The sequence below is a fragment of the Castor canadensis genome, chromosome 7 (assembly GCF_047511655.1).
Source record: "Castor canadensis chromosome 7, mCasCan1.hap1v2, whole genome shotgun sequence".
In the NCBI taxonomy this organism is placed as follows: domain Eukaryota; kingdom Metazoa; phylum Chordata; class Mammalia; order Rodentia; family Castoridae; genus Castor; species Castor canadensis.
Window position 1 is genome coordinate 135,394,478 of NC_133392.1, and position 27,373 is coordinate 135,421,850.

General features: G+C 49.9%; 1 protein-coding gene across 4 annotated transcripts in view; it reads left to right on the forward strand.

Annotated features, from left to right (window-relative positions):
* Grik3 (glutamate ionotropic receptor kainate type subunit 3) overlaps positions 1–27,373 on the forward strand; it is a 219,036-nt gene that overhangs the window by 38,964 nt on the left and 152,699 nt on the right. The window contains exons 1-2 of one of the 4 annotated variants that reach the window (XM_074080550.1): positions 3,009–3,133; positions 3,700–3,921. The exons of 2 other annotated variants lie outside the window; for them this stretch is intronic. The gene's annotated coding sequence lies outside the window, so the exon portion shown is untranslated. Of the gene's footprint in view, positions 1–3,008; positions 3,134–3,699; positions 3,922–27,373 lie in introns of those variants that run through there. One more of the 4 variants, XM_074080551.1, reaches the window with a different exon arrangement.

The window sequence follows — 27,373 nt, forward strand, 5'->3', positions numbered from 1 at the left end:
TTACTGACAGCTACAGTTCTTCTCATTTGTGAGTTCTCTGCTGTCCTGTCTGTGGAGGGCTCTCACCAGGCTGATCTAAATCGAGCAAGGCAACAGTAGCAAATGGAAGGTGATGCCTTGCACACAGGATCCAGCATGGGTCAGAAGGCAAAGACTGCCATAGAAATCTGTGTGAAAGTTTAGGGGTTTGTTTTGTTCTTTTTTATTCTTTTGGCAGTATGAGAGTTTGGATTCAAGCACTCTTATCATTTGAGCCACGCCCCCTAGCCCTTTTGCCTTTAGTCTGATTTTCAGATAGGGTCTCAGGCTAGCTTTGTCTGGTTGGCCTTGAAACTTGATCCCCCAGCCTCCAGCTCCCAAGTAGCTGGGGCCACATCGTGTGTCACCACAATCAGGCCATGTTTTTCAGTTTTTATAGATGCACGATGCTTAGTTCAGTGTGGTAGCTGAATCACTAAACATTCTGGGCAAATAAAGGATCTGAAACAGGGAAGTGCTAGTACCCCATTACTCTGCATGGGGTTGACCAGAGCCAAGGGGACTGCTGTACGTGCCTGGTCCCAGCTGATGAAAGGGGAACTCTCAAGGTTCTAGCTGATGTTTGTGGAGAAGCTCTATTCTATGTGTGTCCATGGATCAACTCCTTCATCCTCACATCAAACCTGTGACATCAATGCTATTCCACCGATAATAAAACTGAGGACCAGAGAGGTCAAGCAACTTGCTTAAGGTTACTTTGCTTAAAATAGCTTAAAACTTGGATTCAAAATACATTATTTGAGAAATCAGGAATGAGGAAATGGCCAAATGGTTTGAAGGCCATGAAACACAACTGGCTGAACACAAAGCTTTTTAGAAGCTTAACACAAGCATTTGACAGAAGGGGAGACCAAGACTCAGAGAGGCGAAGTGACTTGTCCAAGGTCACTGAGCTACAACTGGCAAAGGTGATATCCTGACCACATGGTTTGACTCTGTGTGGAATTAGAGAGGCCACAGTAGCAATCTGTTGGGACAACCAGACCATAAATAGCCAGCATTCTCCACCAATGGGCTGGGCCCCCCGGCTAGTGTAGTCTCTACTTTGATGGTGTGTGACTTGGCCTTGATGACCTGGCAGGGGGCTTATGAGGACTGTGCTAGGGATCCAGACCTGTGGAAGGGAGGGAGAGAAGCAGAATCTGGCAGAGAGAAACTAAGCCACAATTCGCTTGCAACAAAGGTCTCTGCTTGCACACAAGGAGCCCTGGAGCTGGCATGGCCCTTCACAGTTGAATTGTACTGGGACAAGGGGGCCAGGCTGTGGCCCCTCATGGTTGTCTGGTCACTCTGTCCAGGTCACCCATGAAAGGAGCATGGTTTTGGGGAGGTGCTGTTCTTTAGCCAAGGCAATCCCCAAAGACATGCTGGCTGAAGGCAGAGGTCTGCAGGTGTGTCATGGTGCCCACCCCACCCTCTGGGTCTCCACCTTGTCATGTGCACACACCTCACCCAGACCCCATGCCTCACTGTTCTGTGAGAGTGCTTTGCTCATTCACATCACCATTCTGTGAGGATCCTTTGCTTGTTCACAGCCCCTGGAGCAACTGTTAACAAAAGACTTTGAGTGTTTGCTTGGACCTCATCTTCCCAGTGCCCCATAGGCTGAGCGTTATTAATATTCCACTTGATGGAAGATGAGTGCGGATGCCCAGAGACGGGCTCAAGGATGCATATCCAGAAAGACAAAGTGGGGACTCTTGGCCTAACCAGCCAGCTCCTCACATTGCATCCCGGAGTCCTCCCAGGGCACCTAGGCAGATGGCACCCTGGATTTGCACCTTGGCCAGCCTTCCAGCTCTTCCCTCTGTGGCTGAACCATTAAATGTCCCTCTCCCCTTGCCCCCCATAGTCCCCATCTCAGATGTCTTTCATGTCTGAGCTGATGTTTCTAGAGCTTCTATTTTCTCCCAGTTAGCCCATCTCCATATCCTAGGAACACCCAAGACACCCTGTGTCCAGCACTGATTTAGTGTCTGACCCCAGGATTAGACTGCTCACCACTCACTGGCTACAGCCTTTTGAAGTTACTTCCCCTCTGTGCCTCAGCTTTCTCGTCTATTAAATGGGGATGATGCAGGTCTACCTACGTCATAGCATGGTTGTGAGGCCCTGCAGCAGAGCTACTTCATATAAAGCACATAGGCCAGAGCCTGGCTCACGAGTGCTTCAGAAACACAAGCTGTTTTGATTATTACTCCTGATAGTTTTAAAAGTCCCAGGCAGGAGCTCTCGGCACGTCCTCCATCATCCCTCACACCCAATTCATCCTCTGCCATTCAGCCAAGAGGGTTTGACTTTGTACCATCAACACTGCATCCTGACCTTTTCTGTGAGCATCATTCTATGTTACTGTGGCCTTCAGAGTAAGGGCCAGTGTTCCCTGTCCCACCCTGACCACACTTCCTTCTCCAACTGCTTCCTGCCTCCAGTCCCTGGGTCCTGCCTCACTAGACTCCTGGCTTCTCCCTTATGCATCCTGCCTCATGATTTTTATCATTTGGTGCTTCTCTGTCTTTGAAGTAGGTGTCCCTTACCTTCCCAAACTTGGGAAAGGTGAAGATTGCATCCTGGTCATCTCTATGGCCAGGGTCCATCTCCCCATAGATTTTAGTAAAGCACCGCTTCTTTCAAGGGGGCTCATGGCCCCAGCATGGCCCAGATTTGGGTCTATAGCACAGTACCTTTCCTTCTCATCTGATCCCAGAGATCCCATCCCCTGGACTCCGTGCTGCAGCTGCCCAGTTGTGCCAGACCTGGGACCAGTCCTTGTGACTGCATCTGTACGCAGCCTCTCATCCGTTCACAGATCTCCAGATCCCCAAATGCCTTCATTTGCCATCAGAATGTGTTTTGTTTTCCTCCTTTGCAAGTTGGGCTCCAGCCCAGGCAGCAACTTGGAACTCAAATATTGTAAACAAATTAATGAGAGCTTGTTTGGGGGTGGAGCCCTGGAGTCCAGATGCTCTTCTGGAACTTCTGGTCAGCTCTAGAGCTTGGTCTGGAGCTGGCTTCTGGGAGTTCTGGCCCTAGGATTTGGGCACATTACCAGCCCGGATTCAAGGGTGCCAGCTCTCCCAGTATGGGACAGGAGGTAGGATCTCATGATGGAGGACCCAGATGGTGGCCAAGGGGTAGTAGATGTGTTTATGCACGGCAAGCCTCACTCAGCAGACACAGCAGCAGGGCATAAGGATAAGTGTATGGGGTGTTGTGACCGTCAGGATGGGCAGAAATGAGATCCTAAGGGAGGTGGCTGGGAGAGTGGGCCAGGGCTCAGGGCTTATGCAGGCAGGTCTGGGGTTCTAGAGAGCTGCAGTCAGGTCAGAGGACTGTGTCGCAGGTAGCAGGTGGTGGTTAAGGCGGGCAGATGAGCTGACTGACTCAGCATCCCTCCCTCCTCACCTTGGATAAGTGACTCAATCTCCCCCAGCTTGTTTCCCGCCTCTAAAACCTGAGCATAAGGACCTCAGTGTCTGCCTCGCAGGCTCTTAATGAGACTCAAAAAGGATCATGTCTGGAAGGGGCTTGGCATGTCAGGGATGAAGAAATTACTCAGTGAAAGAAGATGTGGTTGTGATTGCCTTGTGGTTGGCAGGGTGTGAATTAGGAGTCCTTCAGGCTGAGATCTTGGGAGGAATAAACTCTGGTCTTCTGCAGATCACATGGGAAGAAGATCTCACAGACCCCAGCTGGGTGAGCACAAGGAAGACAAACTTTTCTGAGCCAGACTGGGACCCAGCCTGGGCCCATTGGTCTGGGAAGCTGAGATCCAAGCACGTGATTCAGAGGGGCCATTATGCTGACAGCTCCCTCTGCCACACCAGACTCCAAGCAATTAACCAGCCAGGCCCCAGGGAGGAGCAGTCCTCAGCAATCAGGGTAACCTTGACCTCCTTTGTGCTGTGCAGATGCCTCCTAACTCTCAGCTCCAAGGTGCTTGTGTGTTGTTGAAGGGCAGCTCTGCCCCAGCACAGAAAACTCCTCCTCTTCCTGGGCCAGCAGAAGGAATAGGGGCCCTGGGCCCAGCTACAAACACTGGCATGCAGCTCTCCCACTGGAGACAGCTGACCTTACTTGGCCTTTACACGTTGGAAAATTGCTCATGGCCCTGGGGCACCTTTCTTGGAGATGCTCAACCTCCTGAGTATTCTCTCTCTTTCTCCCTCTGTGTGTGCGCGTGTGTGTGTGTGTGTGTGTGTGTGTGTGTGTGTGTGTGCGTGCGCACTCGAGTGTGGTTATGAAGGAATGTGAAGGGGATGAGGGCACTTCATGTGTGGGTGGAAGGGGGAGGCATGGGCTGTGCTGAGGGATGGGGCTGCTGCTCGCAGCGGGGGAGAAAAGGGAGTGAGTCCACGTGACTGCTGCAGGGAGGAGTAGGGCTGAGCGGTGTGTAGGGACTGGGTCTTAGGACGTGGTGACAGCCCTCCTCCCTCCCCCTCTCCACTGGCCTGTACGTTTCAAATACTTCATTGTCGGCCCTGGTAAAGCCTTTATTTATAAAGCGCGGGTGTTTCATTCAGCTTAACTGAAAAGGCCTTTAAACCTCCGCAGCTGGGATGGGCTAATTGCAGTTAGAGTTGTCAAGGACTCTCTTGTCTGCTTTTGCCATCTGTGACATAGTGAATGCAAAGATCATTTTAAACATAGGCAGTTAATGTAGAGAATAATTTGAGAGCTTTAGATATTTATGGTAAATTATTTAACTTTATAGTTGAGTTTTATTGCCTCATTATTCTATGTGTGAAGAATCTTGGCGTTTTCTGTGACTCGGCACTTTGTGGAGTTTCACTTTACAACACTCAGGAGGAAAGTTTCTCTCCCTGCAGGAGCTCTGGCTGCCTCGTGACTCTTCCCTGGTCCATGCCCATCTGCCCGCTGCCTTCAGCACCCTTGGGCTGGACTGGATGCTCAGCAAGGCTTCCTGAAGCTTCTTCCTGCTGCCCTGTAGTCAGGACAGCACCTCTGCCAACAGCAGCGTTGCTCCTGCCTTGCCATTAGCTCATGTCCTGGGGCTATGAGCTAGGATTCTAGGAGGATGGGGCCCAGGCTGGGGTCTTCATTTGCATTAAAGCCCTTTGGACCCAAGGTCCTGGTGTTTTTTGTGTCCTGTCTGAGTTCTGTTAGGGCAGGCACTCATCATCTGGGTGGTGTCTGTCTGCTTATGTTGTCTCTTGATCATTGTTTAGAGTTGAGCCTTCCCAATTACCCAGATTTCTGAGTATCCAAAAAGGAAGACTTCCTTCATCCCAGGAACATAGTCACGGTCTCTCTGCCAAACCCTCCCGGCTGTGTTTTGGGGACCCTGGCCTGGGCACTGTAGCTGATGCCGTTGGAGCTGTACCTGTAGCCTATGGCACTCACTTTTCAGTAGGGTTTTGCTGCAGGCACCTGAGACCTCACTGATGGCCTCACCAGGCAACAGGTGCCGGCTGCTGAAGCTACAGGTTTGATGCACAGGGGTGGGAGAATCCACACCGCAGTCTCCTTGCTTTCTGGTGGGATCATCCCAGGGCATGGTCTGCACATCTCCTACCCTTCCCAGTGGGACTGAGCCCTTGGCAGTGACCTACTCAGCCACACCCTTATTTGTTTGTTTGTTTGAGACAAGGTCTCACTATCTAGCACAGTCTGGCCTTAAACTTGATCCTCTTGCCTCTGCCTTCAACTTGCTCATTTTAGCTTCTTTTCCCTTCCCTGCTTCCCCTCCCCTTCCTTTACCAGTGTTTCTCGGGAGCAGCTCCCAGATAAACTACTTGAACTCAAAGCCTATCTCAAAGTCAACTTTAGGAGGACACTCTGCCAGGCAGACATGGAGTTGAATGACAGCACAGGGCTTGGAGTTGGGACCTTGAACTCTGCCTCTTCAGCCCACTGACTTGACTTTGGACATGGCATGTTCACTGCTTTGGGGTCTGCTTTTAATAGTTAAGCCTTCATCAGAATTTCTGTGATGGGGCAAGGGGGTGCCCAGCCACCCAGAACTGCAGCATAGCCTTGTAAGTGAATGTGCCAGTGTTTCTAGGAGAAGGCCGTGTCCTCCTTAGGACATTTGGGTGACTAGTTTCTGTGAGTCTGTTCCTAGTTCAAGGTCTAAAATCACTGCATCAGGTTTGGACTTAATGTCTGTGGAGGATTTAGTTTGAACCCTAAAGTTATTAGTTGTGGAGCTAAAACTGTCACCGATACCTCTGAGGTATGTTGGAATGAGTTCTCCTCTATCCCTGGCTGAAAGACTGCCACTCATTCTTCAAGACTCAGCTTAAATGTCACCTCCTCTGCCAGGCCTTTCTCAAGTTCCCCTCCAGGCTTTGGCTTAGTGTTTTCACAGCTCTTTGTTCATAGGTTGGCAATTGCACTTAGCACATTTTCTTTTCATTTATCTGTCCTGTGTCTCCTTCCTGACCAGGCCAGGAGCTCCTCAGGGCAGGAACTGTTTTTGATTCATCTTCTTTGTTCTTAGAGTCTATGGACTGTGACAGCCCCAATTCAGGGAACATGACCTGAATTAATGGATGGATGGATGAACAGACAGATGGATGAATAAATGATGGATGGATGGATGGATGGGTGGACTAGAGGGTGAGGGGTGGGTGGATGGATGACTGGAGAGTTTGTTGGCTGCATGTTGTAGAATCATGGCATTCTCTACTCAAGTCAAGCCTCAGGACTCAGAGCACCAGCTTCTCCAATGGCTATCTTCTAGGGCAGTGGGCTCCTTAGCATTCTCCCTAGAAGCCCAGAGAGGAAGAATCAGAGTCTGGGTCCCTGGGGATGGGGGGGGGTGCTCCTCTAGGCTGAAGGGCAGGGTTTCTTCCACCTGGGTTGGGTGAGAAGTAATTGGGGAGGGGAGGGCCGAGCTGTGGTCCAGGGGGCCTATCCCCCACCTTCTCATGGAACCAGTGTGTTTCTGCACCATCCCTGCCCCACACTCTTCACAAAGACCCCACATTGAGGAGGGGGAGGGAAATCACCAGGGAGGAGCCATCTATACCCTTCCTTCATTGTGGTGTTACTTTGGGAGGTCAGACAGAGGAAGACCCAAGTGTGACATGGCATAGTCAGGAGGGCAAGTCACACACAGCTCCAGCTTTGTAGCAAGAAGCCTGAGAAGTGGCAGAGGCCAATAACAGCCTGAAGGGCTTTTGAAATTTAATGCTAGCAGCTGAGAGCTTAGGACACAGTTTCTGAAAGGCCGCCTTTTGCCATTCAGCAGTTCTGAGTCACAAAGGCCCCAAGCGTTTCTCCTGTCCCTCAAGGCTGCAGCAGAAAGCTCATCTTGCTGTCACACCTGAGACCCCTCCCAGGGCACATGAAGAAAGGTCCACTTGCTCACAACTTTTGGCCAGCAGGGACAAGGACCAGAGGCACAGGTGCATGCCCTCGTCTGACTTGCATTTCTACGCATGAACTCCACCATGCTTTGCAGCCCCCACCCCAGACGTAAGGCCGTCCTTTGAAGACTGTGCTCGAGGCATGTCCTGAACATAGCCGAATGGGAAGGTGGGCAGCTATGAGGGCTGTGTGCTGGTAGGAAGAGAGCTCCGGCTGTAGGGCAGAACCTACCAGGCTCCTTGTACTTTGGCATCTTTACTAGGGACAGGCTCTGCTTTGGGGCAGTTCACCTGCAGCTTCTGCCTCAGTCTCCTCCTGAGAGCCCTGAGGGGAAAGTTCCTACCATGTCACCCAGCACCCAACCCTGTGGCTCCTCAGGCCTGACCCCACCCCAGCCCCTACATCCTGGACACCCACCATGGGATGACCTTCTCTCAGGTGCTGAGTGTCAGTGTCTAGATGTTCTTTCTGTTCCTGCCTTTGCTTCACAGAGCCTGTGACCACCATGCTGCTCCCTGCCCAGGCTTTGAGCTGCATTCCAGCCTGGTCCCACTGTCCCCTCAGCTGTCCATTCCTTACACTCTGCCTGAGAGGTCCCCGAGGCTTGGCAGGTCGTGATTAATCCTCAGCTGTGCTGGTTCGTGGTGGTCTCCCTGACCCATGCTCCATATCTCCCAACCACATGGTCAAATGATTCTGGCACAAATCATCTGGGTGGAGCTAGATCTGTGGAGGGAGGGATTCAGGCTACCCCCCAATAGTAATTCACTACTTCTCCCCTCTGTCCTAGCTACCAAGCCCCAAAAGTTTGTGGCCATCCCATGCCCTCCCATCCTGATGTCACAACCTTCCTGTGGGCCCAGAGACATTTACTGCCCCCTGAACCCTTCACTGTCCAAATTGACCCAGTCTAAATGCCTCCCAAAGCTCTTCTGTTCTCAAACCTGGGCAAATAGAGAGCAGCCATTTGGGTGTTGGGGGCCACGATTTCTGGATGGCTGAGAAGGCCAGGTGGGGCCAAGAACACTGTTCCCTGTCTCTGCTGGAGTGCCTGCTTGACCCTGTGTGGGATTGCTGGGTGTGAATGTGGTGGGAGAGAGTGCCTGCGTGGCAGTGTGAGTGTGCCTCTGTGAGTGTGAATGCACTGTCAAACAGCATGCATGTGGGTGATGAGGGCTGCAAGTGTGAATGGTGTGTATTGGAGCAAGTGTGCATATGGATGAGTGTGCATGGGTATGAAAGTTGTGGGGGAGTGTGTGGAAAGTTGGGGTGTGCAAGCATGTGTGGTGTATTACAGGGTATGTTAGAGCAAGGGCATGTGAGTGAATCTGTTTGCTCGTGGCAGGACACCTGTGATGATGTGAGGATGATGTATGGCTGAGGAAACTGAGTACGACCTTGCAAGTGTGCAAAGCTTGGAACCCAAGGCTCCTCACCTGCATGCATGCGTATGCACAGGCAAGAGGGTTATTGCAGCATGCAGGGTTGTGCATCACCCTTCAGATTACCCTGGGGTGCCTCCTCCGTATCAAATGTAGAGTCCCCACCCCATGGGCAGGTAGCACCAGGAGAGACAGAGACCAGGCCTCACACCCAGAACAGTGCTGGCACCTAGTGGGTGTCCCATCAGCATTTGTAGAATGAAGATTGGAAATGAAACAATCCCATAAATAAATCATTAACTGTGATAATTAACATCGAGATGCCCAGAGGCACTCTGAGATCGCTTATCAGAGGAACCTAATTTAAACTGGGGTGCCAAGGAGGGCCTCTGTCTTGAAGGTTCCTTGCTGTGCGCATCAAGGGATGAAGCAATATAAAGCAATGGTCAAGAGCTTGGGTACGATGCTCCCCTCTGCATCTTAATAGTTGTGTAACCTTGAGCAAGTGCCTTGACCTCTCAGTGACTCCAGATCTGTGAAAGAAGATGGGCCCTGCCTCCCAGATTGCAGGGAGGAGTGCAGACTGGAAATCACTTAGGGTAGTGCTTGGCATTCAGGAAGCACTCATAAATGTTCTCCGGAATTATCAGTCCCCAGGTCCTGGTGCCAGGAGGGATGTGCATGTGTGTTGAGTGTGCCATGTGTACATGTGGGTATAACCAGAGCATCCATGTGGGCACGTGTATGGGGGTTGGAGTATGTGGGTCCATACATCCCTGTAGGAACTTGCACATATGTGGAATAGTGAGTATGTCATGTTTGTGGGGAAGAATGTGTGTGGTGTGTGTGCACGCACGTGCACACTCACGCGCACTCCATGCCCAAGAGAGGCAGAGTCCCTGAGCACAGGCAGCTCTCAGTGTATGCAAGTGGAATGTGCATGCTGCTGGGTGTGCATGTACCTACATGGGTGCACACCCACACGGATGCAGTAATTGTAGGGAATGTGTGATTGTGTGACTGTGCAAAAGGGCAGGCACTTGTGTGACAAGGAGGGCTGGAGCAGGTGCTTTCACAGCAAGAGGACACTTACTGGGAGACAGCGGTTTTAATTGTCCGTGGATATGATGAGGCCCTGGGGAGCTTCCACTGGCCCTCTGAGAGCACCCTTCAGCTCCTTGCCCTACTTGTTGGCCAACAGCCTTAACGGGCTGGCAGCCGCCCCATCCTGGCCCTCCCCACTGCCTGCTTCCTCCTTCTTCTCTACTGCTCCTTCCCTCTGTACCCTTCTCTACCCCGCTATATTGCTCTGTATTCCTCCTCTCCTGCCCCTTCCTCACTGCCAGGTTGAGCTATTCCCAACCTTCCCTGACCAGCAACTTGCCTGGGAAGGTCGGTGACTGATCCTCAGAGGCTGGGTCTGGCCAGGAGGCAGGGCACTGCCCCCTCCTTGTCCCCTCGCTGTGGACCTGTGGAATGTTTCCCTTCGATAAATGACCTCGGCAGTTCTCCAACTTGATCCCACAGTGTGTGTGCAGCTCTCCATCTGTAGGCAGGACAAAACTGTGCCTCTCAGTGCCACCCTTCAAGTAGCAAGGACCCAAGGCTTTCGCCTTAGGACTAAATGCCCTTTCCCAAGGACTCCGTGTCCTCCTGTCCATCTTCTCTTGATGATGAGCCAGGCCTGTGGCTTCCTGTGGAAGTTGTAGGAGCAGGAGTCATATATGAGAGGCAGACCTTGTCCAGCTGGCTTGGGCCCTGACCACCCACCCTGGCCCAACCTAGTCCAGCTGAGACAAACTGGGTTAGCATTTGTGGGAAGCACATCCATTGGGGGCATCTTTACCTGTTCTGGATAGGCTGGTAGAGGTGGTGACAAGAGTGGGATTCAAAGGGCTGGGAGCGTGGCTCAAATGGTAGAGCCTAGCAAGCATAAGACCCTGAGTTATTTTGTTGCCAGCACTACAAAAAAACAAAAAAGTAGAGTGGGAGAGACTCAAGGAGCCTCTTCCAGAATGCCCTTGTGGTATGCACTTCTGTCACCTTGTGAACTTGCTGACCCTCACAGCTCAGCTGGTGTCATTTGCTGCCTGAGGGACACCCTACTACATTTACTGGTTCATGATTTTACTCCCTCAACTAGACTTTTAGACCTCAGGTGGGATATTGTTTAATGTCATGTCTTCAGTGCCTAGAATACTGCCTGGTGCCTAATGAGTGTGTGTGCACACCATAGGCAGTCTGTTTTCTCTCCTGGAAAACATGAATAAGAGGAAGAAGGAAGAAGCCAGACATGGGGATGCACACGTGTAACCACAGCTACTCAGGAGGCAGAGGCAGGAGAACTGAGTTAGAGGCTAATCCAGGTGAAGTTAAGTGTGATCCTGTCTCAAAAACAAAATACAAATAGAAAGGATTGTCACGTAGAATGCTTGCCTAGCATGTGTGAAGCCCTGGGTTCAATCACTGCAGAGAGAGGGAGAGAGAAAGAAAAGGAGGAAGGGCATGATTTGCCACCCTAATCCCTACCAGAGAAATGGCCAGGCTAGACTCTAAAATGGGGCCAATGGCAAGCAATCAGACACACCTTACTGCATTGCCTGGTTGGACCACTTCCAAGCTGTGTGATATTGGACAAGTTCTCACCCAGACTCAGTTTCTCCACTGTGAAATGGGAACATAATCCTCTCTCCTTTATTGTGTAAGGATTGCCAAAGCATCAAGTGAATGGAACTCACATGGTTGTTTCTCCTCCCACCTTGGCTGGCTACTTCACCACCTACGTTCCTGGTCACTGGGCAGCCAGTTAAGGGAGTGTGGGGATGCGTGACACAATCTCCCTCCGGATACTCAGCTGAGCCCTGCAGCAATGGAAGGTGGACACCTGAAGGCCACTCTCTGTTCACCCACCCTCCACCAGCCACTTCCTTCCATGAAGAAGCCCCAAATTAACCCAAGCTGACCGAGGCAGCTTAGGATCAAGAAACAGGAAGGAGTCTCTGTGGTATGGGGCCTGAACTTGCCCTTCTTACTTGTTTCTGTGTCCTAGTTCTCTCTCCTGTGTGGGGGAGGGAAGAGCTGAGCCCCACTGAGGAAAGCCAAACCTTGCAGGCCTTGGGGGTGGACAGTGCCGACTACCAGACCTGTAGTAACTCAAGTGCCCCTTACTTGCACCTGCCAATCAAGGTGAGGCGAGCCCTGAGACTGGGTGGGAAGGATTCAAGGGTGAGGTTGTCCAGGCTTGTCCAGTGCCCAAACCACAGACACTGAATTGCAGTAGCCAGGGAGGCAGATGGCACAACAAACAGAGGAGAGAGAGTACCCCAGGCAGAGAAAGTCCAGACACAGAAGTCTGCTTGTGTGAGCAGAAGCCTGGTGGTTCACACTGGGCAGCCAGAGCCTGGGCGGCACACAAGTAGCATGTTGGCAGGAGCTGTGGAGAAGATGGGGCTGGAGGATGGACGGGGCCAGGCACACAAGGCCCTACAGGGTTCAAGACAATGTAGGGTTTGTCTTAAGAGCAATGGGGAGTATCCAAGGACTTTGAGCAGGTGTATGGCCTGCTTTGTATTTTTAAAGTGTCTTGGCTATTGTGAGCAGAGCAGGTTGGCTATGCATGGTTTGGTTCTGCCGGTTTTGACACAATTCAGTCAAACTCTCAAAGGGAGCAGCCCTGGGAACTAGGGAAGTCACACTATATTGTGATTTTTGTGGAGAGCTCCGGCAGCCTTGCTGAGTGTCCGCTCAAGAGGCCTTGCTCTCAAGATGTGTGTGGATCCTACTATAACTGGAAAGCCTTCAGAATCCATGGGCTCTGGAGAGCTCTCTCTCACTCTCTCTCTCTCTCCCTCTCCCTCCCCTTCTTCCCTGATTTCAGGCATGGTGGTTTGATGAACCAGCCTTGCCTGTGGCACTGTGACCCATCACTTCCATGCTGTACAGGGCACTTTGTGGCCCTCTCTGGCCTGACCAGAGATCTTGTGATCTTTCAACAGCAGCTTCTGCTACCACTAGCCAGCAAATATTTTCTGTTTCTTAGTTTAGATTCCCAAACTCTGATTGGATCAACTCATCTTTATGAGCTATGTCACAGGTCATTGTCTTTACATTGAGTTTCTGCCCTTCATCTATCAGCTGGGCTAGAGAGCATGTGATATCAAACATGGCCTCCAAAAGGGCAAAGGCTGTGAAAGAGCATCTTTCTTCCTTGGAAAAAGACTAGATGGGGCTGGCACATTACCAGCCCATTCCAGACTTAGAGCACTTCTGCTTTCCTTGAAAATCCGATTGCTCTAGACCTTTGAGCTCTACGTGGATCCCCAGCCACAGGTAAGTCCTAACTCTAGTCTGTGGATTCCCTGGCCACGCCATTGGTTCCAACAAGGGAGTGTGAATGGTTCCTCACAGGCCAACCCCACAGCCAGAGGGTGTATGATAGTGAAGACAGGGCTATCTGGAGTCCTGGTCCTTCTCAGTGACTGACCCATTTGAGTGGAGCTGGGTACCACACTTAGTTTATAGATGTTGCTGTAACCATTAGCAGCTCATCTGTCCCTGACATGCCCTAGTAGGCTATACTGCTCTAATGTGATAAGGTGATGACTGAGCAGTCAATGCCAGCCTCTCTTGGTCTTCAGATATGTATGTTCAAACATCTCCAGGCTAACGGCAGATGGCTTCATTTCTTCATCCCTCCCTGTGCCCATGATCTGAACAATGTGGCTACAATCTCTCACATCAGGAGGTGGAGTCTGTTTCTCCTCTCCTCTGATGCTATTGGCCATGTAACTTACTTTGGCCCATAGAACATGACAGAAGGGATATTATGCCAGTTTGTAGCCCAGACTTTGAGATTTGTTGCGTGCTCTTGCTTTCTCTCTTTTGGAATCCTGATATGGCTATTGAATGAGAGACGAGGTCAAGTCATGAGCTGCATGGTAGCAAACATCTATAATCCCAGCACTTCAGAGGCTCGGTTAGGAGGATTATGAGTTCAAGGCTGGCCTGGACTACATAGTGACTTTGAGGTGAGCCTGGGCTACATAGCAAGACTCTGTTTCAACCCTCCCCCCAAAATAAAAGAGGCCAAGTCACCCCTATTTCCCCATTTGAAAGCCAGTCTATGGTTAGTCATTAAATGAGGTCATCCTAGACCTGCTAGCCCCCATAGTCTGCAAATGCACTAGGAAGCCCAGCCTAGGTCAATAGACCCATCTAGCTGATCCATAGACTCCAGAGCAATAGCTCATGTTTTTTACTTTAAGCAGCTGGAGTTTTGGAATGGTTTGTTACACAGCAATAGCTAACTGATACACTTCCCTGTGGGAGACCTCAGAGGATTTGTTGACACTTGCTTTCTAGTTTAGTCCCTGACCCTGGGGAGGTCCTTGAAGGCAGGACTTAAAATATGGTTGGACTGAAGTTGCAATGATGACTTGGTATATTGATAGATGCCCTGTAATCTGATTGCTGCTCATGCCCGTGCCAGGCAGCTGCACTTCCTGCCATTTACAGAGAATTTGCTGTAATGCATTGTGATGCATTAGCATAATAATTGCTAAGCATTCGCAAATGAATAGCTCACTGACTGATGGATTTTGTACAGAATCTGTGAAGGTTACATCGAGGGTGAAAACATTTCACTGTGTCAATGAACATACTTAATTTTTCTGGAAGTGCTATTTAAATTGCGTCGTGCTATGACATTAGCATAACAAAGACATAATGCATTCGTTTATGCTGTAGTAGGGAGCACTGCCATAATCAGCAGACATGAGGACGGGAGGGGTGTGGAGAGGGGCCTGGGAGCTGTGAAGAACATTCCCATTGGGTCTTGTGGCCAGGCAGGGGAGGTCCTGCCCTGAAGTTCCCGCCCCCAGAATTGGCTCCAGATGGGGCGCTAGGGCTTCTGGCAGTGGGTGGACTCTGTTTATTGGCTTGTTTCCTTTTCACTGATTTTCCCTCCTCGCTGCTGTGGCCACCAAGTCCTGCTAATGGGTGGGAGGGTCTTGGCTGTCAGCAGAGAAACCTCAGGAGAATTAGGAAGAATTCAAATCTGGCAGGATTCATCCGCCCCCTTCAGCAGGGCAGGGCAGCCTCCCCAGAATCAGCCAGCTGGTCCCAGGAAGTTGTGTCTTGGGTCCTTCATCTCTCCAGCTCCCTCCCCTAAAAGTGCCATCAGAGCTGTCACAGGAAGTTTCACAGGGGGATGGCTTTATTACCTCTATTTTCTACATGTTTTGCATATCTGGCTCTTCAAGGGGAAATGTTGGGGGAAGAGAGCGCCTGTTAATTGAACCTCTACTGCCTGCCAGCCATTGAAGTATTTTTATAAGCAGCAGCTCAACGCCTCTGCCAGTTGTGCACCAGCAGTGTCAAATTGGAGGGTTCCCGATCCAGCACTGACTCTGTATCATGCAGAACTTCTCAGAACCTTTAGTGTAATGATGACTCTTTGGTGTCTCCACGAGGGAGGTGAAGAGTTTCAAACCTTTAAAATGGTGGAGCTTGGATTGTGAAAGGGAGACATGATTCCATTTGTTACTTTGTAAGGACTCAATGAGTTCAGGATTATTAACCCCATTTCAGAGCTATGGAAATGGAGGCTTCCCTGAGGATGTAATTTGCACAGAGCTGGCAAAATGGCCCAGAAGGGAATTGAATCCATAGCTACTTGATGCCAGAGCTAAGGGGCTGATGTGGATTGGCTTCCTAAGAGAAGGATAAGACTGATAGCCGAGGGAGAGACCAAACTGAGGACAGCCCATGATTGCTGCCAGTCACACTCACTTGAACTCTTCAGACCCTGGTTGTCCAAAGGAGGCTCCTAAGGAAGGTCATTTGAGGTCCTGGTGCTTTGGGACTGGGTTGCCAAGGAACAGAAGAGGGTGAAAGGCCACTCAGGCTAGCCCTAGTGGATGACTCAGACCCCAGGAAGGAAGAAGTAATTGGGAGATCCAAGGACTATGGCAAAGGGAAGGGCACCTGCTGTCCTCTCAACCAACAATGTGCTTTGAGATCCAGTTGGCTTCATGCTTCCTGAGTCCCAGCCCTCAGTCTGGGTGATCAGGAGGTCTGGAAAGTGGCTGATCTTGCGGAGTGGGCTCCTCCAACCTTGCCAGGCCCATGGGAGTGGGGGCAATTTGCCCTGTCCACCTGACTTTTCCTCAGCAGCCAGAGCTTCGTATTCTGAGGAACATCAAGTGCTTTCAGAACCTGATGAAAACTGTGGAACCCTTCCCCTCAAAAAATGCACTTTCATATAATAAGTTGTATATAATGCAAGAAGTTATAAATGCCTGAACACCATGGCCAGGTAGGCCCTCCTGTCTTGGGGAGAAGGTACCTGAGATCCTGGCAAAAGTGAAGAGGTACCGAGTCCTCCGTTGCTTCACAAGGATTCACCCAGAAGTCTTACATTGGCATTCAGGGCTCATCTCACTCCTGGCCTCCTCTCTGAGGCCACTCCATCCCTACCCACTCCCCATAACTTGTCCCTTGCTTCAGCCACACAGGATGAACACTCTCCCAGGACACAGCACAAATCTCTCTACTTTGGTTTCATGCCTGGGATGCTTTTCTGCCTCTTTGCTGCCAAAGCAGACCCTGCTCACTTTTGGTTCCCCCCTTTCAGGAGACGCCCCCTGCTAACTGCTCAATCAGTTCCCTTCAGTTGGGCATTTATTTATAGAGCATGGTCCGCATGCTACATGCTGGGACCAGAGGGGAATGAGCAGATGGGTCACTGCTCTCATGTGACCTGCAGGCCAGTGAGGAATCAGTCAGGGAAATGGGCACTTGCAGGTGTCGTGGGTATGATCAAAGGCAGAGGGGGGGAAGCCTGGGCTCACACAGCAATGGGAGTTCACTGCTTCTGAGACAGGATTTTCCCCACTTTGTTCATTTAAACTCCCCCTTCTCAATTTCTGCCAACTCAGCATACCATCCAGTATTACTTACTTCCCTTGTTTTCTTCAAATGAACTTTGAATTGGCTCACTGATTTGCTTTGTTTTGTCCTGTGCAATATTATCTGTGAAATCATGGGTCCTAATATACTATTTATAATTTTCAAAAGTGTTAGTTTTTCTTTGTGGCAAAATATACATAACATAAATCTACCATTTTTAAGCGTACAGTTCTGTGGCGTTAAGGACACTTGCAATGTCATGCAACTGTCACCACTGTTTGTTTCCAGAATGTTTTCCTCATCTCTAACAGAAAAACTCTACACCTGCCAAGCCCTTCTCTTCCCCAGATCAACCCCTGGTAACCTGTATTGTACTTCTTGTTTCTGTGAACCTAGTCTAGGTTCCTCAGATAGGTAGAATAATACAATCTAAGTCCTTTTTGTGTCTCTACTTATTTCACTTGAAGTCTCTTGGAGGTTAGTTGATGTTGTAGCATATGTAGAATGCTATTCCTTTTGCAGGCTGAATGACACGCCACAGTATGTATGGACCACACCATTTATCCACTTATCAGGGATGGATATTCGAATTGTTTCCACCTTTGAAGGCTACTATGTGTGATATTTATATTTGACCATATGTCAACACGAGTGCACAACAATTAAAGGAGAAAAGATGATTTCCTATGATCACCTGTCCTGAAAGAGGAAGTTCAGATAAGGACTTGAGTATGGGTGGCTTATTTGGGAGGAAACAAGAGCGAAGGAGTGGAGACAGTGAGGCAGGAAAGAAACCAAAGCCAGTGACATACTGAGCTGGTTATTGCTGTAGGCAATTGTGGGCTCAATCTTAATAAGGCCTGAAGAACTAAGTAGAGCATACCTCAGAGTTATCCCGTGGGAAGGTGGGGAACCAGCATCTCTGCAACTCCTACCCCCATGTACACACTCCTAAGGGCCTGAGTGGTTTTCCCAACACCTAGGAAAGTAGAGAGCCTGAGCAGGGAGCTGTCCATTACAGCCGTGCTGAAGTCAGGTGAGCTCAGAGGATGTAGCTTGAGATCATGAACATCTCTGCTACATTATCCAGAAACATTTCTCACACCCTATTCCATGCTTGGGAGCTTTGCCCCTTAAAGATATGGTTTCTAAGCCAATGCTTAAAGACAGGAGCTAGCCAGACAGTGCGGGAAGGGTGTTCTCAGAGGGAGGATCAACTTAAACAAAGACCTGAAGTGTAGATTGAGCAAGTACATTTCCTGGGCAGAGGGCAGGCCATGTAAGAACTCTGTATGCTAGTCTAAGAGCTGTTAGAAGCCTTGGAGAGTCAAAAAAAGGGAAGGGTGTATGGGGGGGGCATCTGAAGATTTGTACCTCTTCTGTTGTCGTGGGGCAGACATCAGATAGGCAAGGGTCACTGGCGTTCTTCCCAGAGTGCTACAGTGGGAATCCCTCAGGTCTTTGCACTCCCAGGTCCAGTGGATGCCTAGTGCCAGCTCGGAGTTCACAGTGATGATGGTGGGCCTGAGACTAGCTGGGCAGGCTAGACATTCATAAAGTCCCTCAGTAGCAACAAATCCTCCCCTAGACACATGTGTTTGACCTCCCTCATTTGGCCCCCAGTACAGCAAAAAGAAGAGGTCACGTGAAGCTGGGCCCTACCTCTACTACCAGGTAGCTGAAGGACTTTGGCATCACTTCCTCTCTCAGTCTCAGTTCCTTTGTCTGTTAAATGAAAATAAGAATGTCTGGTTTTCATGGTACTAGGCAGATTTCATTAGAAAAAATTTACCAACATCACAGCAAAGTGCTTGGAACCCTAGAAAGTGCTCTAGACCTGCGGATTTCCTTTCCAGTACCCTGCACTCAGCTTAGCTCCCTACACATAACCTGGGCCAGTGTGCCTGAGAGGAACTAGAAATAATAGAGCAGAAGGAAGCCCTGGAGGTGGTGGGGTTCTTATTTGGCTAGGGCCCCCACCACCTTCCAGTTCTCCCTTTCCCTCCCCCTACAGTGTACTGAGGGACAAGATCACTAGACATCATGCATCCCTCAACTAGGAGCTGGCTGGGGTGGGATGGAGCTGCTACTTTCCTTCCAAGATGATGACATTGGGAAGGACTGGGCCATTCCAACAGGATCTATTCACTGCCAGCCTTAGCTGGCTCTGTGGATCCAGGGAGAATGGAGTCCTTGGGGGCTCCAGGAACTCCAGTTCCAGTGAGGTTCTGACAGGCAATTTCTAGGGCTCTCAGACTCCCAGGTCCTGTGGAGTCTCCTTCTAAAATAACAGCCTTATTGTACACTGAGCACATGGTGGAGCCCATGCTAAAGTTGGGTCTAGAGCCTCTGAGTGTGGCCCAGTTGGGATGATTGTTGCTGCTGAGTAAATTGCCAGCACCTCCTCAGTTCTCCTCCTGCCTGACTGTGACTCATTTCCATTCAGAGAAGTTTAATCCTTAGCAAAGGGGATTTCTAACCACACATGGGGTCCAGCCCTGGGGAGTGGTTCCACCGCAGACACAGTTTGCAGAGAGGTAATTTGGAGATGTTCCCCAGTACCTCCAAGTGGGTCTCCGGGTCTTTGTCACCATTGAGTCAATTGCAAAATGAAGCTGCAAGAAGAGCAGAAGGAAAGGAGGATGTCAGGTGGGGCACATTGGTGCTGGTGGATCTATGGCTCTACTCACCTGGAAGTCACTGAAGGCCATCCAACAGCTTGCCTGGGATTGGGGCAAGGTTCTAGGGGCCTCCAAGACATTCAACAAAACTTCTGGCATCCAACTATAACCTTCCCCCATGAAAGGAGAGCAACTTGCTCATCTCCCATACCACCTTGTGGTACAGAAGGAAGACTTACATGTAGGACTCTCTTGATTTTAGATGGCCAAGCCAAAGTATCTTAAGTAAAAAAAGGAATTAGTAGGCTCTGTCATTGAACAGTCTAGGCGTAGAATGGCTTTAGGCATGGCTAGATCTAGAGGGTCAGGCCATGGCATTGCTTGACTTTGCTTCTGTGAGGCCTAGGTGTGGCCTCATTCTCTTCTGTAGCATAGGCTTTCTTCCATTTGTGTGGGAAAGATGTTTCTCCTGCCAGCTCTAGTGTAACTCTTTCCAGATTGACCTAGACCTGGTCCATCCTGGGGTCCATTTCTGTGGCCTTGAGTGTAAGCATGCTGATTTACCAGCTAGGACACTTTCCCATCCCTATGGCTTGAAGAAAGTACACCATGATTGACAGCCCCACCCAAGTCATGTGGTGGAAGGGATTCCTCCAAAGGAAAGGCTTTAGAAGAGCCAGACATGGAGGTCTAGAAAGAGTGGTCAGCCAATGTCATATAGCAGTAGTTCTGGGGTTAGACAAATTATTCTTTGCCAGGCTAGTGGCATCTCCTGGCTCTACATTGCTCCCCAGGGAGGGCTTGTTACAAGTATCTTACCCCTAGTGAGTTCCTCTTGGGGCTTTCACAGTGGTCCAGGACTGTCATGGAAAAGACACAAAGCTCTCTTCTTGTGGCAATCGCAGACTATTTGGGGGAATAGAGTCATGAAAAGGCAACTGCAAAACTAAGAAATGTGAGAGTTGTTGCAAAGCAATCTCTGGCATCAAGGCATGTTTCATCTCCCAGTGAGCAGGGCAGATCCATTTCCAAGAATTCAGAGAACGAGTGATCAGCGTGCAGTGGAATGGGAAGCATGTGGGGAAGAAATGTTAAGAGCCAGTTTTCAAAGATGGGCTGGACTTGGGTAGAGTGCCAGGCAGAGCAAACATCATGCTGGTAGGAATTCACTTACCTACATCACCATTGGATCCATCCATCCACCCTTCATCCATCCTATGAAATATTTATTGAGTACAACTTATGTGCCAGGAATTGAGTTACCATGGTGAGCAAGACCATAGAACATGTGAGTTAAATGGTGAATGGAATGACACAGCTAGATGTGTCAGGAGAAAAAGGCTAAGAGTATATGGGGAACTTTAATACCAGACTTTAGTGTTTAAGGATTTTTCTTAAGGCAATGAGGCCTGGCGTGGTGAGGTGGTACCACTCTCCATTCATGGAAGCCATGGCAATGCCCTCTCAGGTCACACTATGGGTCTCAGGAGCAGAGACTCTCTGCAGCTCCAATGAGAGAGAGAGGAGAGAGGGAGAAGGGGAAGAAGGGGGAGGGGGGACGGGGAGGAGACTTTTCCCAAGAAACTTTTCTGGTTGATAAGAATTTCTCAGTTTCCTCCACCCCTGTTCATTCTTATCACACCTCTGGGGGCCGCTAATACTGATCCCTGGGAAGTAGTAGCAGCTGACAGGACCAGCTAGCATTCAGTTTTCAGATATCACACCTGACATCAAGCTCATAGTCCAACCTGTTAACCTCACCCTCACACTGCCATTGGAGAGAACTTGAGTTATATATTTCCTTCCTGCCAAAATGGGATTTAGCACCTGTGCTCCATAGTGTTATTTTGGATTTGGTTTTAATGTGTGTTAGCTGAATTGTTCTTGGCTCACAGCAGAGCTCTATCCATCCACATTTTCATGGGGTTCCACAGAGAGGTTTGTGATTTCTGGGTGTGCTGCACCCCACATGGGTTTGAGAAGACGTGTATTACAGCTTGAAGCCAGAATCCAGGACACCATTGGATGCTGTTAGCCTCATATCTCCTGTTGTGAATTTCATGTATCCTTCTAGTGCCTATGCCAGTGTCCCTGCTTCAATGAAGTCCTTCCTGACATTCTCAGGAAACAGTGAGTCTTTCTCCACTATAGGTGCCCAGGGCACCTTACACACATCTCTACTCTAGCACTTATCTGTCATTAGGGTTTTCATTTCCACACTACCAAGGCTTTGCTACATGACTGCTACATGATTGATGCCAACAAATGCTCAATGAATGACTCTGTCAAGGACTGTATGTATGGGGATGGTTAACGTGCCATCATCAAAATTCTGTTCTAAAACTAAAATCTCCAACTCTGTTCCCACATGGCAAACTCGTCTCCCTCTCCTTCTTAGCCCACCACAGGTCTCACAGGGAATGTAATGGAGTGAGGATGGCTAAACCCAGCCCCCTCTGCTGGTTTCCCAGGAACCAGTGACCTCCTTGAGTTGTTTGGGTCCATTCCTGCCCCTTGCTGTGGCTGCCTTGGCTGGTTTCTGCATTGTTAGGGACTTGTTCCACTCTTGGCCAGGGACCCTCAGGGTTGATTGAGTGAGTGAATCAGAGGATGCTTTCTGGGATGATTCCTCTGTCTTAGGAGTCAGAATAATCTTAGGGAAGAGAGGGTGACATTTGCAGTCAATCCCATTAGTCTGACCTCCTTAAAGGATCAGGGTGTTGGGGGTGGCACCACAGTGGACACTTTGATGAAGCCACTGAATTAGTTCCCCCCACCTTGGGAGAGGGTTGGAAAGACTCTCTGCCTTGGTTTTGTCTCTGAGATGAGTAATTCTGTTTGTTCAAATTGTCGGCTGTCAAACAACAGATGAGTGCGTCCTGGCGGAGGCGTCAGTGCTGCTGTAGCAGCACATCTGTTCCTGGGGCACCCACTGCTGGGGAAATGGGTCGCATTGTTCTCAGCAAGGGCCCCATGGAGGCCTGAATTGGACCCCACCTGGAGCTGTGGCGGGGGCTAGGGGGTGGGGTGCATTCAGGCTGCAAGGAGGATGTGTCTTCTGTGATTGTGTCCCCGTGCTGGTAGACTGATGGGTGTCTGAATGTACGTGGGAAAGGAGGAGGAGCTGTAAGTTAGGCCTTTGAAAGGACAGGTGATGATTTCATTTGATCTGCCCAAAGCTTGGCTGGAAACAGTCAAATGCTTTCTGCTTCTGGGGGAGGGAGGATCAGTACCCAGAAGGACACCTAACCAACCCCTTAGCAAAGCCTTCTGACTGCTTTATGGGAACATGCATCCACCCCAATGACCACCAGATATTCTGTCCTGCAGGACAGTGGTGATGGTGGGATGGGGGACATAGGAAGAGGATGGGGGGGCAAAAAGAAAGCAAGAAAGAGAATGTGAACAAGGAGGGAGAGAGAGAGTAGAGAAAGAGGAAGAGGAAGGAAGGAAGGAAGAGGAGGAAGAGAGGGAGAGAGGAAAGGAGAGGAGAGGAGGGGAGGAGGAAAGGGAAGAGAGCCGGTAAAACTGCCGTGGCTCATGATAGATGTTTCCAGGGATGCTCCTGCCTGCATGAGACAGATATGGATGGGAGTCTGGGATAAAGACTGTACTCCATCACAGGACCCCAGCACCTTTTCAGCTGAGCTTCTCAGTCAGCCTGGCACTGAATTTGGCCTCTGGATCCAGGTCTTCCAGGACAGGCTCCCTGGACACAGTGTAATCCATTATTATTCCTTTATTATCTATGGAGTGCTCACTATGGATCACAGATCCACTATCTCAACTCTCACAAGTAGGCATTTTTATCAGCCCCATTGTATAGATGAGGAAACAGCCTTGAAGAGTTTAGGTGGCCTGTTAGTTAGTGGCAAAGTTGGACTTCTAATGCAGGTCCATGTGGCACCCACATGCATCTTCTTAACCCTTCTGCCCTTCATCTCTCATCTTCTAGGAGCATTGCTTAAGGACCCCTCCTTTGCCCAATCACTCTGTGTCTGTTAAGCTGGATTTCTGCCCTTTTTCCTCTTTCCTTCCTGTCTTATCACTTCCCACCTTCCTACACTGTTGGCTGGGCCCTGCATCCTGGTGTTGGTCTTTCCAGCTGAACATGGCTGACTCACAAGTTTCTGCCTCTTCCTTTCTGGTACTCTCTCAGGATTCTGAGCTGAAGCTGGTAGTGACCATTGGCAGAGGGCAGTCAGGCCCTACCAGGCATGGAGGTGGGAGCAGAAATCCAGGCCAGGCCAGAGGACAGCAGCAGAGAGAGAAGCATTGCTCAGGGCCCAGAAAGGAGAAAGGACACAGATCCAAGTCCACAGTGCCTGCTCTTTCAGTTCTCCATGGAGAAGGGAGGACCAGGAGCTGGAGGGTAAAAATTGAGGCCCAGAAAAACTCATTTGTGTGTCTTCAGGCTCAGGATAGCCAGGTTCAAATCCTAGCTCCTCTTCCTGAAAGCTGTGGATGTTGATATTACCTACTTCATAGGGTTTCTTAGAGAAATAAATGAGACACTATGGAGGGGCTCAATGTAAGACCTGATACCTAGTTAAAATTCAACAAATATTTGTGATTATTGTCACCAGTTAAGAGGGAGGGTCATCCAAGGTCAGAAACACCATGAATGCCATAGTGCCAGGAGAAGGGAGCAGACTGTGTTCTAGAAGAAGGTTCTGAAGATGAGGCACCTAAGACATGACTGTGATTGAATAAGGGATTCACTGGTATCCATGAGGAAGGAAGGGGGAGAGAGAGCTCATGTGTAGATGAAGACTAACCCTCTTCACGATAGGACCTGCCTTCTCAGCCTAGATTTTCTTTTCAACCAGGGATCTCTCCCACCTTCACACCTTAGGCTGGGCTAATTTATGACTTGGACAGTCATAAGACCATGGTCACCATGGTTTTAGCCAAGCTCAGCTTCGGAGGAGCTGTCCCTGGTGCTGACCATCCAGCACCACCTGTGTCCTGGCAGAGCCTCTGATCCACACTGACCCAGTCCAAGCCAGCCTGCTCTGCTGAACCTTCCAAGGCCCCTGGTGATCTGGCAAAGTTTGTAACCTCAATCCAGGCCCAACTATGGCCTCTGTGTCTGACACTTCCTTGACAGCCTGTCTAGTCCCATCTCTTGCTTAAGACATCACAAATTTGCCATGAGCTGCCACTGCTGATGTCGAACTGGGCCTTTGGAAAGGGGGCTAGAGTAATGTCTCAGGACAACAAACAGGGTGCGCATCGATGCCTCAGTGGCTGGACCTGCAGCCCTCACTGGAACACCTCACTAACCAGCGTGCCCTATAGCCCAGTCTCTTGGGATCAAGGGCCATATTTCTCCAGTGCAAAACAGGTGTCACAGGTGGGGCTGAGAACTGCTGTCTCAGCATGGTACTTCCCCAGCTAATACAGGACCATGCAGCCTCATCCTTGGAAAGGCAGATTAATCATTTCCACCCCGAGTCACCATCCAGGCCAGATTTATGGTGGCGGGAGCATGGGAGCCCCCGGCTTTATGGTCTTGTAAATTACGAAGCTGCTTGTGCAAGAGGCAGGTTGGGCAGTAAATCATGTGAAATTGCTTGTAAATTGGGAAACAAATAGTATTTTTGCTTAAATTACCCTCTTTGCAATGTTTCTTAGGGAATAAAGGTTATATGGAGGACCTTTAACCTCTCTGGGATGGAAATTCCCATTGGGACTCAATCTCAGAGTCTCTCAGAGTCACATCCCAGCGGGTCTGGAGGCCTCTGGGTCAAATGGAGAATTGACTGTGGTTGTCATAAATTCCTCTTTTAGGTAGGCTTAAATCACATTCTCCTGGGACTTCCCTCTTCTCTCCTCCCATTTCGAATTAACCCCAAGGGGCCCATCTTGCCCCTGGCTATGGCCTGTCCTCTCCAAAGCTCTGGGAAGACAAACCCACATGAACTCCAGAGAATCCAACTTCATGCCTTCTTTTCCCCCACGCAAAGACAGTGACTCACTATAGGCTGGTGAGCGTGGCCTTTGTGTTAAGATGTTATTTACTTGCTTTTTCTCATCTCCCACTTTGATAAAATTACATTTATAATCTTTCTTTTTTGCCTGCCTTGGTCAACTGAAGAGTCATTAAATTTGCTGATAGGCAGCCTGCTCAACTTTAATTGAGTCACGAATCACAGGCTCCTAGAAAGTTCAGCCTACAGGGGACCTTGGGGACCATATAATTCAACTCCTTCATTTGACAGAGGAGGAAATAGAAGTCTGGGATGGTGGAGTGACTTGCCCAAGGTCAATCTCTGAGTGAGGGCAGTTCTGAGAGGACAACTGAGCCTCCTTTCCTGGATACTGCATGCTTTCCATGCCACAATGTTGGACCTCCTTGGATTTAGCTGTCACTCATGCAGCTCTGCTGTGTGCTAAACCTTAACAGGATCAACAAGCTCTTGTCTGATAATTGGGAGAATTGGAAGCACTTCAAAACCTTCTCCAGAAAAATGGACTCAACTAATGGGCTTGGGCTGACATGGTGGCACCTGGAAGCTATGGTGCCTTCCTGTGGGCTCCACGTAGGACTCCTCAGATCTCTTGGAGACTCCACTTTTCAAAGTGCTGCTTGAGGCTTGAGTTTGATGCTGTTGGCCACGAGAGCACTGGTTGTGTAACGTGGGGTGAGGGAAGGAAGTGGGGGGACATGAGTGGTCTTGAATCCAGACTGTGCTGTGACTCACAGTATGTGTGTCCTCAGGCAGGTCACCTTGCTAAGCCTCTGTTTCCTCATTCATCAGAGAGCACCAGGAGCTGTCCCTTGTAGGGAAACTGTGAAGACTGTAAAAGATGATGCATGAGAAGTTATTTAGGTCAGACCTGGTGTGTGTGGAGCCCTGGTCCAGGGTGATTGTGTCAGAAGAGCAGAAACATCAGCTTTGGGTTGTAAGTGTTAGGGCATGTCTGTGGATACTTTATGAGGAAGCAGGCAGATAGGAGTCAGCAGGTGGAGGCCACCTCCAGTCATATGGAGTCTTGTGAGCTGATTAGTTCTCCTTAGGGTCCTCACTAGCCACACTAGATGGAGTGGCTGTTAGGCCAGGGCTCATGGGTACCCTCCCTAGGAATCATCCGAACTTTCACAAGTCCTAAGCCCTCAGTTACCTCTGGGCATGACAGAGGGGAGAAATCACTGGGGGGACCACCAATACTGTCCAGAGGACACAACAGGCCGTGCACCTGTCCAGCTGCACCCAGCTGGATACACAGCATGGTATCCTGAGACCCATGAGTGGCTTCCTTTGTGCCCAGGCCAGACCCATGAATTCTCAGGACCTCCTGCCTCCACCTGCTATCCCCTGGGTCCTCGATGGCCAGGGTGACATAAAGAGCCTCCCTTCCCTTTGCTGCTCCTTGGGAGGAGAAGGTATATGGCTCTAAACACTGTCCCTTCACTTTTACCAGCAAATACTTGGTCCCTGGGCCCCAGGTTACATTGCATGCTTTAGGGGATCCTTTTCAATAATAGAGGTGTCTCTGGATTATACCAGTCTGGATAGCCTGGGCCATCTCCCTGGGGACTGTTTCTAAGGGACTGGCCTTCAGAGGTGGGAGGTTCCCATGGAGAGAACAGCACCACCTCATACCTCTTTATATCTCACAAGGGTTAGAAGTTGAAAGCAGGCGTTCAAATCTGGCTTCCCCACTTCCCAGCTATGTGACTGTGGGTGAGTTACCAAACCTCTCTGAGCCTCAGATGTTCAAAGGGAATGAATTATGGTGCACAGCTTAGAGAACTTTGTGAGGACTCAGAAAGATGATACATGGAAGAGCCCAGCACAGTCCCAGCCACACAGAAAGCATTCCTCAGCCTCATGGTTATTTGTGTGAACTCCCAAGTCCTTCCCAACACACAGGAAGCCATCAGGAAATGACAGGTGTGACTTTCATGTTCCACCTGGTGTCCTGAATGTCCTGGTCTCAGGAGGATGAGCAGGGGATGTTTATTCCAGGAGCTGTTTTCACTGTCACTTGCCTCCCACTGCCTCCCCCAGCCATACTGAAGGAGCCATGTGGGCAGGAGGCAAGGGTGAGAGCCCTGCCAGCCTGATGGAGTGGAAGGCT